The sequence below is a fragment of the Xiphophorus hellerii genome, chromosome 9, assembly GCF_003331165.1.
Source record: "Xiphophorus hellerii strain 12219 chromosome 9, Xiphophorus_hellerii-4.1, whole genome shotgun sequence".
Classification (NCBI taxonomy): Eukaryota; Metazoa; Chordata; class Actinopteri; order Cyprinodontiformes; family Poeciliidae; genus Xiphophorus; species Xiphophorus hellerii.
In genome coordinates, this window is record NC_045680.1 from 24,976,659 (window position 1) to 24,997,974 (window position 21,316).

Here is a 21,316-nt window from a genome sequence, read left to right on the forward strand (position 1 = left end):
GCGCTGCAGCAAGAACTACTGAATGAAACAACACCAAAACCTCATAAGAACACACTGAGGGTAAAGAAATGTAAAGGAAGATGGAGTAGCGTCAGATTTTAGTGATTGTAGGATTTCTCTTCTGTCTTTATTGAATATTTTAGAAAAACATTCTAAAATAGGCAAATTATTTAATAATTAATTAATAATTTGGAGTTAAGTTGCATTCTGAAACGCTAAACTGCATATAGGTGGGGGTCCGCCGTATGTTACAACGTCAAAAAAATTAAAAACCAGAAACAGCAAACAAGCTAGCATTAGCATGGCACTCCAACAAAATGCTCAGCATGAAGACGGAGGAAGACGTGAGTTTGCTGAAGACTGTGTGTTGAGTCGGACATGTTTAGAACTATCCCAACCGTAGCAAGGCTATCCTTCAAAAAACTCCAAATGATCCATTTCTAGCAACAAAAGAAAACACATGCTAAAGAGTCCAAGTCATCAGCAGAAAGCACGTGGTAATACTGATGAACAGAGGAGAAACATTTTCCTTTTCAGAGAGAGTCTGATCAGGCTTAAAGTTGGACAGGATTAGGTCGGTGCATTGCTAAATTGCAGAGAAACAGAATTCACCCTGCAAAAACTGGCAGGTAGAGATTGCTTATTTACCACATGAAGTCATCTCCCTGCACAGATTGTCTTCAAGTGATTAAGAAGGTGTAATTAAAGTCTGATTACTCCCATGAGAGCCATGGGTCAAAAGCTTAACAGCTGCTAAGGGAGAACATTGCTTCGACCTTCCTGGACTGGGATTGTATTGAGGAGTAGCTTGAGAGTCCTCATTTCCTGAAACGGCACAACCTACTTTACACAAGTCCCTCAGGAAAGGACCACCAATCAGTGCAGTTCATGTTCACACATTATTAGCAAAAACGTTGTTCCTGGAGAAATATGCCTAAATAGACTCTGTGCAATATTTATTAGGACACCAAAACAAGGTGGAAACAGGATTTCCCGATTGAGAGTGAACAGAGTTTTTTTCCAAATTGTAGAGCTTTTAACAAAAGAGAAGAGTATTCGGAAATGAAAACTAGGAGGTAGTTATTTTCAAGAATAAGCAAATTTCCACAGACTGTACTTAATACATGTTTAGAAGGACATGTCGGGACATAAAATAAAAACATTTGAAACAGATATGTGGGAATGTTTTTATCTTTATATTGAAAAGCCATGACGCCACAAAATTTTCCATTTGGTTGATACAGAACACCAAGACATTAAGTAAGGTTTCTGCATGCGGTCAGGTTTTTTTTTTTAATTTATTACATCTGTTTTCATGGCAATTTGTAGAAGAAAAAAAAAATGCTAAGACCATTTGAAAAGATCACTTTTCTAAACATCCAACTGTGTTCACTGCATTGTGCTTCAATCTGAACGCCAGAGGAAAGCTGGAGACTCTGCACTCCTTACATTTGCTGTTTGTTCAAATATGAAGTTATGAAGAAAAACTGTGACTCTAGTGATTACAAAAAAAGCCATTCCATAAATATCACCTCATTTGTCTCAGTGAGGAAACCCAGAAGCCAACATACACTGTGTTCCAAAAGTATTCACACCCTTTCTCACATGGCAAACTCACACTTCAATGGATTTCACTGAGCTTTTGGAGCAACACATATTTTATAAATACAACTCTGAAAGGCTTTAGTGGGCATTTCTAGTCAGCCCCTTTTGATTTTAATACCGGTAAATAAAATCCAACTGCAACATTTTAAGGAGAAATGCTAGACAGGATGAAGCCGTGGTGCAGGTTAAAACGGAGTTTTAAAGAAAAGGGAGGCAGAATTGTGCTGTGTAGATGCTTTTTTCTTACATAGGGAAGCTGCTTAAAATTAAGAGCTAAACATAGGATAGTACTGGCAAAATAAAACTGTGGTAGAGGCCATGACAGACGTGAGACTGAGGCGATAGATCAACTTCCAGAAGGACAATGACCCTAAGCAAACAGCCAGAGTTATAATGTAATGGTTGGCATCATGGGTTCCCAACCCTGGTCCCTCAAGGCCGATGTCCTTCCAGTTCTGGGTGCGTCCCTGATCCAGTACACCTGATTCAAATTAGGGATGCAAATATATGAAAATCTGGGCCGATAATATCTCATATTGATCTTGCTATAAACGATAATCAGTATTTACCAATAGTACATATATATTTTGTGAATAAACGACCGCACTGTTGATTTTTCCCCACATTATCACTGTCACACGTCCAAACAAATACTCCACAGCCAATCCCGAAACACATAGACAAATCGCAACAACATGGAGCGTTACATAATAATATAAGACAAGTTTTACTTAATGAGAACCAGAACCGAAACACTAAAAAAAAGACGTGTAAGGATGTTAACAGCGACATATTGCATCTGAATAATTCAAATTATCGCATTACTGCCTCAAGAGCTACAGAAGTCTGGTAAAAATCCACTGACTATAGTTCAGCTGTGCGGCAAAGGGGAAACACCTACAATATCAAAGTCCAGACCTGAATCCATCTGACAATCTGCGAGACTTTAACTCTGATGTCTGGGTTCTGTGTGGCTCGGCTGGTGGACCAGGTGCACCATGTGCAAACTCTACAGTCCTAACGTTTTAGATTTTTGTTTATAAAAAAGAATAACCCATGTCGCTTCCCCTCCACGTCACAATTCTGTGATACTTTGAGTATCACTCAGCTCATGAGTGAAGACATTTTGCAAGACACTGTATATGCAATAGCTGACATGAATCTATTCCTGGGTCGAATCAAGGCAACAGTGCCTGGAAACTAAACACAAACATTTCTCACTTCATAAAACATATTCAATTTCATTCAGCATTACAACTGTCAAAATTATCACATTATCAAAGCACTTCATAAGCTTAAGTATCACTTAACTGGTGTCCTAGTTGAAGTTTAGGGTGTTTCATCAGCATAGCTGTAATAAACCCTGGTGACACACCATCCTGACGCAAATTTCTTTCATACTTTCCTGCTCCCTTCTTTTCTAACATTGTGTCTGAATGTGGCCTGATGTGAAGGTAACCTTATACTTTATGTGCAAAAGCACAAACAGAAGAGTAATCCTGTATTAATTGAATGGGTGCATGCTGAGTTTAGGGTTACCTTTAAACTTCCTGCAGAACATCAAGTTTACCATAATAGAGTGTGCCAAATATATCCATATTTATGTTGCGAAAGTGGACACAAAAAAGGAACACAACATAACATGCAAGTAACAATACAGAAATACACCAAAAGTAATCCTACCTTTATTTCCCTCTTTGGGATTACTGGAAGACAGCTGAAGCCCTTTGCAGTGTGTTGAAATCTGCAGAAATTGAGAAATACAGACAACTCTGTTACACAGATTACCTAACTATAATTTGGCTGTGGAGGACCACGCCAGCATAGTAAACAGACTCTGTCATCTGGGAGCCATGCTTGTTCTGGGTTTCTGTCATTCATGAATGGAAAGAACTCGGCCAAGCACCTGCATACTCCCCCTGACAACCACAGGGCAGCTAGTCCGGTTTGTCAAGGTCCGGTTTGAACAAATTGCCATTTAAATAAACCAATAAATTAGTTGATACGTTTAACATGCAGATTTCTGCTATGGCGACCCATACTACACAAACTTGTCCCCTAAAACATGTGAGTAGCTGCTACACTCGAAATTGCCCCAACCAGTGCCATTCATTGGCAAAGTCAAACATAACCATTTAGATCTGGTCCCTAAAGAATCAGTTGGAAATATGTGTCATCAGTCAAATATTTTATTCATCTGAGGCAATGCGAGTATGTGTTTAAAGTCAATTCAGGTCCCCGGTCTCTATAATGAATGCCTAAAGCAGAAATATCAGGTGAGCGCAGGTGTTTGAACGGAGCTAAAGCCTAAATAACGCTCCAAAGCACAATTAATTCATATTCAGTCATAAGTGTGTTATAATAAACTTGTAACAAGATTACAAGTTTATTAATGCCAGTGATCATTTTGGTTGCCAAGCAGGGTAAACTGTAAAGAAATGTTGTTTCAATGAGCAGAAGCCACTTGCTGCTTGCTTGCCTTTACCTAAATAAACTCTTTCAACAACAGAAGCAGGTGAGTCAATAATGTCCGTTTGTTGGCTCAATAATTCTGGTGTCTGGTTACATAATCATTTATGTATTGTTGACAAATCTGTTTAGTGTGTAAACAACCCACGCAGTACACTAGCAACAGTACATGGAGGATCCTGTAGTTGGTAAAAACATTAAACTGTCTTTCCAAAGACAGAACGTCAGAGCAAAACAGCCAATCGTCCTTCAGTATTTCTCTTTTAAACTACTAACTAACAAAAACGTCATCTGCAATACAGGGAAAGGCACCGTGTTACATGCTGCACCCATCCTTGAGAGTGCGACACACATCTGAAGCATATATTGCATATGTATTGGCACGTTAATGTTATGCCATGCATGTTGTGTGAGGAGCTAAGAAATGCTTGTTAGGCCCAAATCTGTTCAAAACAACATGTACTCGACCTTATTTTGGGTACACCACAAAGAATTCCACAATATCTTATTTATTAAATATATACATAAAAGACAAGATTTAAATTATTCAGGGAGGCTGCCAAACGCCAGACAGTGGAACTGGAGGAGCTGCAGGAATTTCTGGTTCGTACTGGTTGTGTTCTACATCTGACACTGGTTTTCTGGTTTCTCCCAGACAAAGTCTATTCTTCCAAACCAAACATCCAGTCCTAGCTAAAATCTTCCAAAAAAAAACAAAACAAAACAAAAGTTATGCAAGAATGTGTTAATGTCTGAGGAGCCCAATCTAGAAGGTTGATTTGGCAAAACAAACAAAACTCACTTATGAGGAGTTCCAAAAATCAGTCAATTTCCACCCAAACGTTCAGGTTTCTGCCAAGTAAGCTGAAGATGAAAATGGCTCCCAATTTTCTGCATCAATGTAAGTAAGACTCCATAATATATCAAAACACTAACTGATATCTTAACTTCAACGTGTACAATATTACAACTGCAATTAAACCCTGTTGCAAATAACATTTTGCCAGTTTAATTCACATCGTTTATACCAATAATGTAGATAGTGAGGTGTGGACATCATAATGATGCAAAAGAAAGAGAACAGTGAAGGAAATGCACAATTGATATTAATACAATATTCAGCAGTAATGCCCTTTTTATTGTTATTTTCCTAATCTTGTGCAGCCCTCACTTTCAGTCTAAGCCACAGGTGTCAAACTCCAGTCCTCAAATGCCGGTGTCCTGCAGTTTTTAGATGTGCCACAGGTACAAAACACTGGAATGAAATGGCTTAATTACCTTCTCCTTGTGTAGATCAGTTCTCCAGAGCCTTGCTGATGACCTAATTATTCTGTTCAGGTGTGGTGCAGCAGAGGCACATCTAAAAGTTGCAGGACAGCGGCCCTTGAGGACTGGAGTGTGACACCCCTGGTCTAAGCAAACACCCAAATCAACAACAGTTTTCATCCACATAAACCCGCATAAGTACGGATCTGTGCATTGTTTTGAACTTTCCAAACCCATAGGGGGCAGTGTAGCACAAACGCTAAAACCTGTCAGCCAATCAGATTGCTTCAAAACAGCCACAACTTCCTGTTAGGAACGATATTTTTCAATATAATATTGTGAGACGACTTTGAAATATTAGTGTTTGCGGATGACAGCTTAAGGCATATTGGGCGTTTTCCCAAGTATTATATAATTGTAGCCTGTGCAAACCTGGGCAATAAGGTTATTTCAGGTCTTTTCCTCTAACAGATTTGTTTGTATTTTGACTGAATTAAAAAGAAGTGCATCACAATAAGTTCTGCATCACACAACTTCAGCATTATATACACTGAACAAAAATATAAACGCCCCATGACAAATATTGTTGCTATGTGGAGTTAACTATAAATGAGCATTTGCTGACATTTTATTGTACAAAAGTAATATTTTTCTTGATTTCTAATGGTTTCTATCAGAAACCATTAGCCAATCCCGAAACACAATCTAAATCATTAGATTATAAATCTAACGATTTATAATCTTTAATCCAACTTGCTTCTCAGTGAGTTGTCTTTTGACGCAGTGCATGGGTGGGGCATGTCCAGTGGGTGATCAGAGAAAATGAACAACAGCTGGACAATCCTGGACAATAAAAGGCCACCCCAAAATGTCAAATTTTGTCTCAAGTCATAATGCCTGAGATGTAGCAATGAGGGAGCGTGCCATTAGCATGTTGAATGCAGGGATGTCCACCAGAGTAGTAGCTGCACGGTTAAATGTTCATTATAGGACCATGGGCTGTTTAAGAATTTGTTTCCAACAGACTGGCACTACTGCAAATTGACCTCATCCTCGTCGGCCACATGTGACCACTCCGGCACAAGATTGCCACGTCCGGTTCGTCCATCTGCGGGATCGGCTAAGACCAGAAACACACACAGTTGAAGAGACTATTGGTCTGCACACCTCAGACTGTCCATAAACGCCTACAAGAAACCAATGTGCATGCTCTGCGAAATCCTCAACCTGAGCCCCATCATGTTCAAAGGACTGTCAATTTGCTACAAATTGACAGTCAAACCAAGATGTTATCAATGCCAATATGAAGATCAGTAATTACTGAAAGTATAGTTTGAGTTTCTCTATATACTGTGTAACCCAAATGTTCATAAAACTCTTATATTTTGCATGGGGCATTTATACTTTTGTTCAGTATATTATGAAATTTGTTCACATATACAAACTGTGCTCTATTTAGATGTATTTTTACGCTGTCTCGTAAAACGTAAAGACAACAGGAAAGATCAGACAAGTTCTGAAAAAACAGAGTGACATTGAGCTGGCAGTGAGCTAGCTCCATGGCTGTGGAAAATTCAATCGGACAGGTTTTTAGATCATTTAAAAACTGGGACCACTTTAGTGAAAATAGTCAGGTTGGCACCCACTTCACTGTGGGGAGAAAAACGACAACATTTGGTCAAACCATTTAAAGTGGTTTAGAGTCCAACCTTTACTCTTCCAAGACCCTGAATAATTACCAATTTCTTCATGATCTTGAACTCAATACCATCCAGGAGACATTTCTGCTCTACAAGTACAATTTACTCTTCCTTTAGCCACAAGAGGAGATCTCGAAGGGAAAACCTCCCTGAGGAGCGATCTGTTTGAAAACCGTTTGGGAATATTTGCAAAACTACGTCTGGGTACTAAGAAGAACAGATTTTGACAGTTTTTGACTAGCATGAACATATTCTCCTTTAATAAATTATCCTTTTTTCTTAAATATTAATGCAATATCTGTATCAGCGAGTTAAAATGATGAGTTGTATATCAATTGGCTGTTTTTTCTCCACTCATTCTTGCAGTGGGGGGAAAATATATGCCAATTACAGAAACATTATGTGGTAATTTTTTGTTAACTATATCTAATCTGACACACTTTTGTTGCTCATGACAACAGGTGGAGGGTTATCTCCCCCTCCTCCTTTTAAAAATCCACCACCCAGAATCAAACTCCTTCAAGAGTATCCTCATTAAAATATGCCAAGAAACACAAACAGAAGAAGCTACCAGGGGGGCCCGGGCTCAAAGGCAGCCGAGGCATTTATCTTTCAACTTAAACATCATCAGCGCTGTCAAACGAGCCCCTTTTTAGCCTGAGATTTTAAAAGACAGTTCTGTTTAATGTTGGTTGAGTTGAAAATGTGTCGCAGTGATGCAGATGTACTCGGTTTGATGACAGCTCTCCCTCGGGGGACCTTGTGTTATTGATTTGAAATTCACATCTAAGCCGAACTTTGAGTTCGGTCTTTTTAAGAGAAGAAAGTCAGGATTTATTTTTCATTTCATAACGGAGTCACATCTAAGGTCTAGACCGACGTTCTTGTTGCTCTCACGAAGAGGCAGCGGAGCGGAGGCTCTAAACTTTCACAAAGGTTTTCGGTTAAGGCGGCAGGAGACCTTCACATGAATAACAGAAAACCTACCCACCTAACATGAGGAACCTTCACCGACTCTGTAACTATGGTGTACAAGTTCATTCACACTACATAAGAATTTCATAACGCATCTCTTCTTAGATACACAGGGTTTTGCAATCCAGACGGTAATTAGAAGGTGAATATAAAGAACCCTCTAGGGAGGATCATTATAACAGCGCACACTGCATATTTCTGTCCACCATAACCTAGAATCCATACGATTGTATATGACTTCTATGCATATTTGGCTTTATCATAACACCCTGACTGATGGGGGGGGGAAGTAGCAGTGACTTTCCAGTTCGGTGTAAATCTCCCTCGACAAACCAGAACTAGTTAGTGTCATTTGGGAATTATAAGTCTGAGCGAAGCAAAGATGTGGGGTGCCTCAAGGATGTGTTCTCAGCCCATTTTCATTCAACATTCACACGCTCCCCCTTGTTTAGATCATGCAGTGTTGCATCATCTCTTACCACACCTTGGCTGAAGACATTTACATTTCTTCGTCACCACGACACTACAGTCCTTTAAAGTTATACAGTAAGTGACTACATGCAATACACTTGAGTAAATGGGGCAGAATATACTCAAGCTTAAATCTAAAAAAGCATGTCTTCTTTTTGGGCTTAGAAATGCATAGTTGGGAGATGAGCACCTAATGATATACTGTACGGTGGTGCTAAAACTTACAGTGTGTCATTAGTATGTTTAAAGACTAAAAATCTACATTTTTACAGCTGTTACCTAAAAGGAAGGAAAAAAAACTTGAGCATTAGTTTTTTAGTACAATAGATTAGCGTAACATACCAGTCATGCTATACTGACATGCCTTGTATTTCTATGCAATATCAAGATAAACAGCTTTAAGTAACGGGGTTGCCTTTCTACTGACCTGATATTGCAGCATATGTAATTTGATCTCAAGCAGCATATGTAACCATCCCAGTTATTTTGAACTTCTTGAAGAAATTTTATAACATGACTTGCAACTTTTAGACACATATATACACTCCACAAATATGCATCCACCTCAGAATTTAAGGGAATTGTATGCAAAGTTTGTAATGAAATGTTCACATATAAACTAAGTCGAAGTTCATTTTGCAACAATGGAAATTTACTCACAGCAGCATTCTAAATGCTTAGGTTTGCTGACACTGCAGGAGAATTGGCTCAGGTTTTCCGATCATTTCAGCAAATAGAAATTTTGAGCAATTGGGAGGAGTCCGAATAGAATAGAATTTACTGTAAAAGCAAATAAAGATACATGGAAATATTCACACAAAGGTTAAAAAATATATATATACAAGTACACTTTTACCACACAAGAAAAATAATACTGTGCAGTTATTTAAAAGACTATATAAACAAAGAATTTTTCAGCCAAACATGGTCTGGTCCATGATTTGAAATGGAACAAGTTAAAAAGTATCACTGCACTGTAAATGTTTCACCCTTCAGCCTGAAACACACACATAATAAACAATACTTTATGTTTTGCGAATGCAATTAATTTTCTCACATTCAGACCCAAGTCCCAAAGAAATGTTGATAACCCACCATAAGTGACTGGATAAATGAAGATAAAAAAGTGTCCTCACATATATCAGATATAACTCAATAAAGAAGAAAAATCAGAGAGGCAACAGAAGCCAGAGTCTTGATTAAGGAAAGGGATTATAGGACACCAGTCTCTAAACTACTGCGCTCCCCGTTAGTAAAATGGTAGATTTAACATCTCCTTATTGGTTTGAGCACAACCGCAGTTTGGAGTTGCTAATCAGGAGTAATAGAAAATAAAAATCGCTCAGATCATCAGAAACCTTTGTGTATCCAGGACAAGAACCAGAACCAAACAAGGCACCAGACCGTTTCTCTGCTCCTCAGCATTGGATCCAACTTCCTTAAAAAGTTGGCATGTGCAGAAACTAATTTAAATCAGAACTGACAACATTATTGTTTAATGCAACTTTTTCTACAAAGACTAAAGCTTATCTCAACAGTTTATCAGTTTCTGTCATTGGTTCTTATCAATCCGCTTCAATTTGTATTTTACTACTTCCTTTTTTTTAAGTCATGCATAAAGATGAATGCAGCTCCATTAATGTATTGTTCGTTGTGTCAGCTTATGCTTCAATGTGCTGTTTGTTCTGTAACAGCACTTTGTATTGGAATATGCATGAATCGTGCAACAGAAAATAGAATTAAACTCCATTTTCACAAGGATTCTCTAATATGCTTCCTCTTTTACAAAGCAGGCTGGTAATAGATTCTCCTGGTGTAAAAATAGAGTAACACAAAAATTGAAAATTTAAAACAATAATCACAACTTTATCTAATTGTCCCTTTCTAAAAGAAAACTACAAGTTCACTGTTCTTTAAGGAACACATTACATTTTACAGTCATAATTTACTTATAATTAAATTGCCATTTTTATCTGAATGGCTCACAAAAATGGACCTCAGTGTTACAAAAAATTAAGCCGGAGCTCGATTCGCGTAGTTAAAGTGATGTCACAGATTACGTATGGCACCTTTTGGGGTGTGTGATGTAGTAATACTTGAAGAGACCAAAATTAGTAATATAAACTGAAAGTCCTGCAGATCAAGGCAACAGATGCCTTCACTCAGCCAGCTGACAGAAAAGCGCACAGCAACATCTGGGAAGAAGAAGATTACAGAACTTCTCTGTGCTACACAGAGCTGAAACAAACCGGAGTCAACCCGGCTTGTTTTTTCACAGCTCAATGAAAATGGCATTTGTACCCAAAACCACTTTGTATTTTAGCATGTGGACTTGCGTCCCATTTCCATGCGCAGGAGAAAGTTTTGGAATCTGCAATGAGACTGTAGTTGGTGAGATGCAAATCGGTAATTCCTTGGTCAAACATTGAGGTTCAAATCTTTTCATCAATTGTGGTGGAAGAGCATCTACAGCATCAACTGGACAGGGCAACAAACAAATATACCAGGAGATTTCAGAGAAACTGGCCGCCTAAGGGTGCATGCAAAAAGTAACACTGGAGCGTCGACTACAGCAGTGTTTCCCAACCCTGGTCTTCAAGGCACACTGCCCTGCACGTTTAAGGTGTTTCCTTGCTTCAGCCTAGGTGATTTCAACCGACAAGGGGATTGCTGAACTGCAATCAGCTGAATCAGGCAGAAAAACATCTAAAACGTGCAGGGCAGTGTGCCTTGAGGACCAGGGTTGGGAAAAACTGGACTACCAAACCTGCCCACCCACAGCCTGTCCACGTTCCTCCATTTTAGTGAGGAACAGCCTGCCATGAGGAGACACAACCACCTTGGCTAGAACCAAACCTGACATTCACCAGCTAGTGTGAGACTTGAAATTGAAGAAGGGGCTACAGCGCACCTCTATAGAGTACCAAACGACACCGACCCATGCTGGGTTTCTGTGAAAACAAGGACGTAGCTCCTTGAAGGGAGTGTTTTACTCTTGATGTCATTACAGCTGCCTCACTGTGAACTTCGCAGCATCTTATAGCCCGGTTTCTTATAGTCAGAAGAGTGATGAAACAGGTAAACATTAAGTAAAACACAGAGAGGGCATCTAATATAATGATTCTGTTATATATGGCATGATGCTACATATGAAGAAATAAGTTCCATTAAGCTGTAAAGTGTCTGCATGCTGATCTCAGAGCAGCGCCCTGAGGATGACACAGGCCCACTGTCACGTCTGCTTAATTATCTCGCTGCCTACGTATCTGAGCGATAAGGGGTCTAAAGGACACGGCCTTCGCAGCAACCCCACGATGACATGCAGCCGCCTGCAACTTTAAGGACACACACCGTGAACTGTACTAACGTGGCAAATCTGCGCTGTCGTAAACACCCAGCCATGTCTTGTCATACGTCACGCGCTACGCCTGAAAACGAAATAAATAAATAAATAAGGACAGACGCCGGGTTTCTGAGACTTCAGCGAACGCGAGCTTCTTTATAGTGAAACTCGGCGACATATTTCTGTGCAGAAAGGGGGCTCCCCTTCACTCTCCGGTGACAGTCTGCTCTTCCGCATTGCTCGGCTTGCGGACCACTAAAGCTAAAGCAGAACCCACCACCCCCAGACCCCCTCTCTCTCTCTCTCTCTCTCTCTCTCTCTCTACAGAGAAGCAGGGAGTCCCGAAACTTTTGACGGGCTGCACACGCTGTCTGCCTTTTTTTTTATCCCCCCCTCAACGCATGAATGAGCTCCTCTCTCAGCTCCAGCTAGCGACATGTTAGCTTTGTTAGTGCCCTAATGTAACATTCCTACCGGGCCAAGGCTATCCGCGTCGAGTCCACGCCCTCACTGTTAACTCCGTCCGAGCTACAGTCAAACTCATATTCGCGTCCCGACAAGGCCGAACAAAACTGCAGAGAGGCGCCGCTCCAAGCCGAGCGGCGCCCGGTCAGCTTAAACCGTTTCAACAAAAGAAGTGGAACCGATGCTCGGGCTTACCTCGCTTTCTAGGAAACAAGAGAGAGGCTGAAGTCCCAACCAAAAAAAAAAAAAAAAACAGCCCCCCCTACCCCCAAAAAAGGGAGAAGTCCAACTTTTCTTGATCCAAATTGTGGGAGAGTTGAAGGCAGTGACGTCACGCCCTGAAATTCCAGCCGTCTCAGTCAGATCAGAGGTTTGCCCATGTAAGGCAGCAGGCCAAAACACCGACACACACACACGGCACAGCACTCACACACTGCTGTCTGCACGGAGAGGGAAAAGAGCAAGATACTTTAAATGACTTCTCCCCGCGATAACATGTGTCGCCGAGAAACGGAGACGCATAAAATGAAACATCTCCGCGTTTATTGCACTGTCAGAGGCGTATTCAGGATTCCCCGGGTCTCTGGGCTTCAGACAGTTTTAAGGGGGCTCTACCCCGGTCTGTGCATGTTTTGATCGTCAGTAGTAGGTCAACACAAGCCAGAGGTTTTTCATTTTCAAAGTAAAAAAATATTAAATTGAAATACCAGCTGTGTTTCTTTTTATGGCACCAAACTGGAGGAGATGTTTTTGTTTTGCATGCCCTTATAGGGGGAAATTCTCAGAGAAAACTCTGTTCAAAATCCTATGTTGTTTACTTGTTCAGATGTTTCTGTGATCAAAAACATGCTGGTAAAACTACTCAAGCTTAATGTTTCTGTGCTTGGATTAGGCCCAAAATATTCAAACCAAGAACTTTGCTTCCCATAGGAAACGAGAGCTGCAATGTATTCTACTTTAAAAGTAAAATCTATTTCTTTTTTTTACAGGTATTTAATGAAAAAATAAAACCACTGATACGTGCGCTGACTCTACCCACTTTTTTTCAAAGAGTAAAAGTGCCAAATAATGTTTAAAAAGAATCTCTCTTGAGAACAGAATGATCCAGTTGAGATTTGATCAAAGTATTGTAGTGTTTTAACAACATAGGAGCAAGTATGGTCCAGATTCATTTCAAAATTACCCTTTAGGTAGAAACTAAAAAGCCAGTAGCTTCTGCGTCATTAGCAGCTCACATTTAGCCTCTTTTGTTATCCTCAAAGTTGAGTCATATCTTATACTATGTCACCATTATTTTTCCCTTCATACAACGTCACACAAACTGTTTTACAAAGTTTTTAACTCTGTCCCTATAACAGGGCAACTCAAGAACCACTTCCTGTCTTACTTCAAAATAAGAGTTTCAAGTATAGCTTCAAAAAAAAAAAAAAAAAGAAATCCAGCTTCCGCATTTAGGCTTCATTGAAATAGCTCACATTGATTTCACCAGACAAGTGACAGGAACCAAAGAGTGGTTCGTTACAAATACTTTGACTAGAAAATTACTAATATTTATTAATAATAAGGTATTTTTTTAATCTTGAGATTTCATACCACAAGCCTTAATTAAATAAGGCTAATAGGCCTCATTCACATGAAAACAGTTTTTCTGAAAGCGTCTTTTACTATTAAATTATTAACTCATAAATAATTGATGCAGTCAACTTTCACATTGTTTTGTTGTTTTGGGGATGGGGATGGGGTCTCGCATTGTTGCTGTTTTTTCTAATTGAAAACAGTAAAAAAAAAAAAAAAAAAAAAAATCTGACAAATAAAAAGCACTACTACTACTTGTGATGGGCTTGGGGTTAAGGGTTAAGTTTGAGGTGGAGTTCTCACAGCATTGCTTTAAATAGTTACATGTGGTTATCCATACCTCAGACGAAGGTGATTTTTGCAAAAATATTTAATCATTAAAAAAAGAAAACCTTATCTTGGGAGCCCCCCCAAAAGAATGCTGCCCTGGGCTACTGCCTGGCTAAGCCTACACTAAAGTCCAGGCCGATGTGCAGCGAACACCTATAAAGTGAAAATCAAAAAGCAGCACCACACAACTAGGGCTTTATGCCAATAGACTTTAAACATTTATTTTAAAATCTGCTAATGAACGGGTGGTGGGGTGGTTGGACTCAGCATTTCACAAGACGGCGGCTAAAATAAGGACGCAAAGCATCAAAGCACTCATCCGGTGAAGTGTGAATTGGCATATGTTATAATATGACCAAATTCAAATGCAGACAATGTGCACTGCATGCTGCAGTGCTCCCATATCCTGTCATGCACCGCCTGTCTTCTGGAAACGTGAGAGAGGAAAAAAAAAGTGCTCGTCGGTGTCTGTGGTTCCATTCTTCAACCATAATCTAAAATTAAGTGGATTTTCTTCTGGTAAATATTACAGAAGTAACACTTACCAAACCTCTGAGTTTAATGGTTAAAGACCAGACACCAGAAATGACAAAAGAGGGTGGGGGGGTGAGGGGGTCTACAGCTGGTTCAGAGTCTGGGAATTACTCGGCAACCTACTGGAAGTGATTTATTTTAGCATTGATTTGCTTGGTTTATCAGACTTGTATAGAAATAGCCATCAGCCCTGTCTGGTTATGGTTTGTGAGCTTTTATAATGTCCCACCGCAGTCTCGAATTTCTGTCACTTTTTCATGAAATATTCACCGTTTCATCGTTTCTGCAGAGCTACATTAACCTCTGCAAGCGTGAGGACAGTGAACCTTATTTACCCTTTACCTTTTAGATTTAAGCAGCTGTGCGTCAGCTAGCTGCGTTAGCCACTTTACCTGATAGAAGTGATTTATCAGAACTTGTAAATATCGACACTTTGCAATGTGGAGCTGAGCGCTTTTGTTCAGGTGTAAGGAGAGCTACAGCAGTGTCATGATGAGACAGGGAGCATCAAACGCTCTTAACCTGCAGCAGTTAAGTGGGATCTGGCTGTACAATAAATCACTTTTCTCATTTATTTTTCTAGCTGTTGTGACAAAATACCTTTTGTTGTTCTCTTACTGTGTTTATCCTAAGACTATATCTAGAAATTCTGCGTGTAATGTCAGTGGAGATTAAGCCAAAACGATGACGATAACAGTGAAAGGAGAGGCACTCCACGGTCCATAAAGACAGTTTTTCTTTGCCCACACTCTAGCTAGACGCGGTTTAGACGCAACAATAACACAAAGATTCAGCAATATTGTTAATGGCTTTGTTCCAAGCGCCTGCGGGTTTGTAACTGTTGTGTGTTTCAAGATAGTGTATGACAATAATGAAAAAAAAAAGTTCAGTCCTGCCAACTCAGACGTTCGTATTAATCCCTGTGGAGAATTTCTAAAGACTGCAGCAGCTGATAAGGCTGCTTGTTTACATGTACGTGTCAAAATTATTACCAGTCATATAATTATATTTCCCAAAAAGGTAAAATCTTTGACTCAATCCCTGAGCTCTGGTGGCGAATTTTATACAAATGAAAGAGACAAATAGACATTAAAGGGGCAGTATTACATACGTTTTCAGCTTTATGTCATGTCATACTGTTATTCCCTCATCAAAAACACACCTGCAGTGTTGCTTGAGTCTTTCATGCATGTTTGAGAAATCCTTTAATCTCCCGTGGCAACCATTTATCTGTGCAAAATGCTCGGGTGGACCTAGCTCTGCCTTTGAGGGCGAAGCTCCTCCTCAGAGCTGTGATTTCTAAGCTCAGCTCCCGCATTACATAGCAGCCATCCCCAACTCCGCTCCTTCAGACTAGCCGGAAGTAATTAGCAAACACTCTGATGAAACTGCACATCTGCTGAGCTCGTTATAGAAACTAGTTCTCAGTGAAACGATGGTAAAAATGTTGTTAAGAGGTTAATAGATTAGCCACTCTATGACCACTTCCCGGAGCCAGAGTGTTGGACAGAGCAAGAAGTTCTTAAAGAGACAGAAGCCCAATTTCAAGGCATCAAATAACAAAGTCAAATTTATTTAAAGTCACATTTGATACATACAGTATTTTTTATAACAGGTAACATACTTGGTCATGCTATAACATGACCAAGTATGTTATAGCATACTATAACATACTTGGTATAGCATAGCATACTATATAGTATAGCATACTATAACATACTTGGTCATGTTATAGTATGCCATGCTATTGGCACCTTGTGGCTGGAAAATAAATAATACATTGAGTATATATTTAATTTGATAATCATGGGACAGACTTCAACTGAAACTGAGTGATTATATTGGAAGTAGAAATCTTTATCATTGTAGTATGTTTTACTAATTAGCTAAGGTAATGACACAACATGCACAAACATAAAATTCTAACTAATTCAATTGACATTTTCGAAGGAAACATTGAGTTCATTAAAGGTTTGAATTGATCAGAATTTCTATCAGCGACTCTCTTTGAAAATTAGGTTTTTGCACATAGGCTGGAGTTCCAAAAACCTGAGAACTTAAAACATCTTTCAGTTTCCAACCACAGTCACTACAGTCATACAGTAGAACAGGATGAGAAAGCGCATATTTTTGGGTCAGATGGCCATTTACATGCCGTCTCTCTCTCTCTCTCTCTCTCAGTGTGTGTCTTTCTCTTTTGGCTGGAGGGATTGTCGGCGTTGGCTCCATCTGTTCGTCCGATGAGGTCAGTCAGAGGTTGGTTGGCCGTCAGTTCTGTGGTGCAGTCCGGTGGAAATGGCGGTTCCACTTGTTGGAATCAGAACCGAATTATGACCACCACCAGAAAGTAACCTTGCTGGACTGTCCGAATGTGCATGAAGGCAAAAAGGAATGCAGGCTATTTTCCTCAACAACCTTCCAGAAAACTGTAAATCAGCTGAAACACTGACTTCTTTTAAATCTCGACTAAAAACCCACCTGTTTAGAGCTGCATTTGAAACATAATCAATTTAACGATGGCACTTGACTTAATGTCATGTTTTGAGTGTCAATTCTATGTCGGATGACTTTGTGTTTTTGAGTTTGTTACGATCTAAAAGACTTTGAAATGCCTTATTGCTGAAATGTGCTATACAAATAAATTTGATTGATTGACTGATTGATATTAAGACTATAGCGTTAAGCAGTATGGTAAACAAAAATAATTGTGCAATCAAATCTTAAGAAACCTGACAAAGCTTGTATTTAGATACCTTCTTGGTTCTGTTACTGTGTTATTCTTAGTCTGACTCAACACACGAGAGCACGACTCAGTCACAACAGCTCTCATCAGCAGAGGAGTTTAGAATAGATATAACCTTTAAAAAAAGACGGTTCGACAATTATGTCAAATGCTATTGTTTATGTTTCCAGGAAGAGATGGCTCCAAAACACAAACCAGGTGAGATATTTCACAGGCATGAGGCTGAACACTAACATAAGGTCTGCAAAAAAAAAAAAAAAAAAAAAAGGAAGTGTGCATTCGTTTTAACACTGAGGGTTATAACTGATACTGAATTAACTGAGTCATTTCAAAAGCTAACTGAGCTCTAAGCTAGCAGCCTAGCATGTCTTCACAGACGTAGGTTGAAGTTCATAACCATTTACGTTCTGACTGTCCCAGACATATAATCTGGAATAAAAGATGATTTTAGCTCAATGTGAATTACAGCGAAGGCCTTCTCCACTTGCAACATTATAGAAGTAACTACATGTGCAAAAAGTCCGAGGTGAGAGGTCCAATCCACGACTCCAACATCAGAAATTCTTTTCAAGACGGCCATTGGTGTCTTGAACCTAGAACCTCATTGGTGTCTTAGCATGACCCCTGTGAGGTCAGTGGTGCTTTTGGGAGGGGGGGGGGGGGGGTTAATATCAACTCCCTCTTCCAATACCTCTTAATTGCAAATAGAGCTTAAAACTGCAGTATGTAACTTTTATTTTTTTTAAAAAATTATATATTTGTTAAAACTATCACTTTGTTGTGACAGGATGAGACAGATAATCTGCGAAAATATCAATCTCCTCCACCTTCTCGCTGAGCTAGTGTTACCCTAATGAATACTGACCAAAAACAACCAATCAGAGCCAGGAGGAGGGTCTTAGCACTGCCAATCAACTTCATGTATGCGCCACTAAATGTGCTAATGGTGGAGAATCAACTTACCGTTACAGGAAAGCTGTTTATCTGCCATCATTGGTGGCAATGCTAACTAGAAGCAACCAGAGTCAGGAGGCGGGTTTTAGCGCTGTCAGTCAGCTGATGTACGCTGTTCATTCCCCTTTGCTCTCTGCTACACTGCAGCTTCTTCCTGACAGCGGAGCCGGTCATGAATGCTAAGGATAGTTAGCAGTGAGAGAAGGCAGAGGAGCTCAATTTTTCACAGATTATCTGTCTCACAGATTGTCTCACACATCATACTGTCACGAAATAGAGTCAGTTTCAACAATTATATATTTTTTAATAGAAGTCAGAATACAATTCCATAATTTTTATTTAAAAATGGTTTGTTTTTTTTCCTCGTAAAAGTGATTACAGCAGAGCAATTTCAGTCTAGTGCTGAGCAGCGTCTGGTCCGTAGGGGGCGCCTTCACAGACGTGGAGGGGGGGAAAGGGGTGTGAGGAATCTAAAAATGATATTTACGTATGATGTAAAATTAATAGATACACTGGATTATTTACGCAACATTTCCACCAGCTCACTCTCATTCAACAATGGATTTCCCTCTACCGACTCGTGTCATTTTCTTTCCTGCAGCGCCACAGAAGTGGAGCTAAATAGCCAATCGTGGATGGTTGCTAGGGAGAAATAATGACCAATCATCACGGCTGAATTCAACGTCTTTGGTGCGCTGGGAAATTCGCTCGCTACAGAAAATGTGGTAAAGTTTTCAGTCGCTCTGGTGATAAAGTTGAAGACGACAGTCGGCTTGATACTTGCCTGGACTAAATTTTCCAACTTGAATAATGAGGAAGATTTTACACAGAGCAGGTAAGTTACAGCTTCTGTTGCTCAACGTGTTTTTTTGTTTTTGTTTTAAGTCTTAGCGTCCATATTGCTCCACTAGTTAGTGTTCATTAATTACTTTGCTCATCAGCTGCTATCATTGTTCTTTGCTGGTAGTCAGTTTTGAATGTTGCTGTGTTTTTTATGCTTATGTCATTAAAAAAGCATTATGCTCTGGTTAGCATAATGCTAATGCTGCTCTGGATAAATGTTTCTAAGATTTTTTTATTATTTAAAAAAAAAAAAAAGTTAATAAGGTTGATACTCTTGTTGCCTTTTTGTGTTTCTGCTGCTGTTACAATGTTAATGTTTGGTTTACATCCTGGTGTTTGCTGGGTAAGGTTTGAAGCTGATTTTATATTCTATGTATTTTGCAAGGTAGAGAACAGACCTTTTACATTTAGTTGATTTAAGCCTTCGTGTTATTTTGGTGTATGAAGAATGAGACATTGTTGTGAAATTGTCATGTTCTGGCCGTTGATTGGAGTCTCTACCGGACTAGGCACATAGACCCACCAAGATCCAGTTCTGTGCTTAAAAATTAAACTTATTCAGCCATTTGATTCAGTTATTGGACCAGAGACCCAATTAAAACATGGGGGACAATGGCCTTCGAGGACCACAACCACCTAATAAGCAGTTAAGCTCCATTCCCACCCCTGGCAGATGTAGACTTTCAATTATTGTTGTTGTTTTATTTATTTAAAGATTTCCCAATATGCTTCCTCTAGCTGGGAAAAAATGAAAATGTTCTTAAGCGGCTTATTCGGGAGTCCTGACTTTTGGCTGATTTTCTTGGTTTGATTAGGGTGATGGCTAAGAGACCTTCCAACCTCAAAGACTAAAGAGATCACTACCAAAAGCAAATAATCAGATAAAAACATTTTTTTTCTTCAACACTGATACTCCTTACATTTTTAGCGTTTTAATGAGAGACGTCTCTCTCATTTCCTACCACAAAAACTCCTTGGTTGAAGTAAAATAAGTTTAAAACTAAATCTGCGGAGACCTTTACCGTAGTGCGGGGGTGTCGAACTCCAGTCCTCAAGGGCCGGTGTTTTTGCTTTTAGCTGTGCCTCTGCTGCACCACCTGAATAGAATAATTAGGTCATTAAGGCTCTGGAGAACTGACCTACACTAGGAGGAGGTAATTAAGCCATTTCATTCCAGCGTTTTGTACCTGTGGCACATCTAAAAACTGCAGGACAGCGGCCCTCGAGGACTGGAGTTTGACACCTGTGCGTGTATGACCTTAACTTTTTTTTATTTGTACCCAGTTTGGCTGAATCATTTATTTTATTTAAGAAATTAGGTTTTACTTTGGATGAAGCAAGTAGAAAGAAGTAGCGCAGGACAGTAAGTGATCAAAACAACATCAATGCCTTAGTGGATGAATTTTTAAACGTGCCAGTGAACATTGTTGTTTAATGTCATATAGTCCAACCTGATACTTCTCGTTGCCTCTGCACTTGATCTAACACGGCCATATTTACGCTGCAAGCCACAAGGATGCAAGAAACCTATGTGAGTTTTACAAAACAAAAGCTTCATTAACAGCGACTATTACATGCTCACTTGCTATTTATACATTGGTGTCCACGTTTTTTCGACTTGTTAAAGAGTTCTTGATAAAGCGACTCATTTAAAGAGCACTTTAGCACGTCCTGGGAAAATAATGACTTCTGCCTTGTTCCGGTCACTTCACAAGAACCTGGAGACGTTCTGCCTCTTTCTCTCCCCGTTTGTGGAAGCTCAAAACGCCGCTCTTGGTCAGCGCGAGCCAACAAAGCAGTCGTTTCATGTGGGCTTTGTCCTGACCTCAGTGATCTCCGTCTCGCAAACTAGACAATTAGTTTGCATGCCTGTGATTGGATGCAAATACAATAACTGCTTTTTTTTTTTCTTCTTTGCCTTCCGTTTCCCTTCTTCTGGCTGTGTTTTTTTTTTTTGCCCCCTCATAATAGTGACATTGTGTGTCTTTTGTGTTTGTTCGTGCCGGTGCGCTCGGATACAGTTCGTCTTATCTCTCCCCCAAA

At 39.7% G+C, this 21,316-nt stretch overlaps 1 protein-coding gene across 4 annotated transcripts in view; it reads right to left on the reverse strand.

The window, feature by feature from the left end:
* lpp (LIM domain containing preferred translocation partner in lipoma) overlaps window positions 1-12,772 on the reverse strand; it is a 182,218-nt gene extending 169,446 nt beyond the window's left edge. The window contains exons 1-2 of one of the 4 annotated variants that reach the window (XM_032572054.1): window positions 12,490-12,772; window positions 3,289-3,349 (exon numbers count right to left, since the gene is read on the reverse strand). The gene's annotated coding sequence lies outside the window, so the exon portion shown is untranslated. The other 3 variants (XM_032572051.1, XM_032572055.1, XM_032572052.1) reach the window with 3 other exon arrangements.
* Window positions 12,773-21,316: the final 8,544 nt, after the last annotated feature.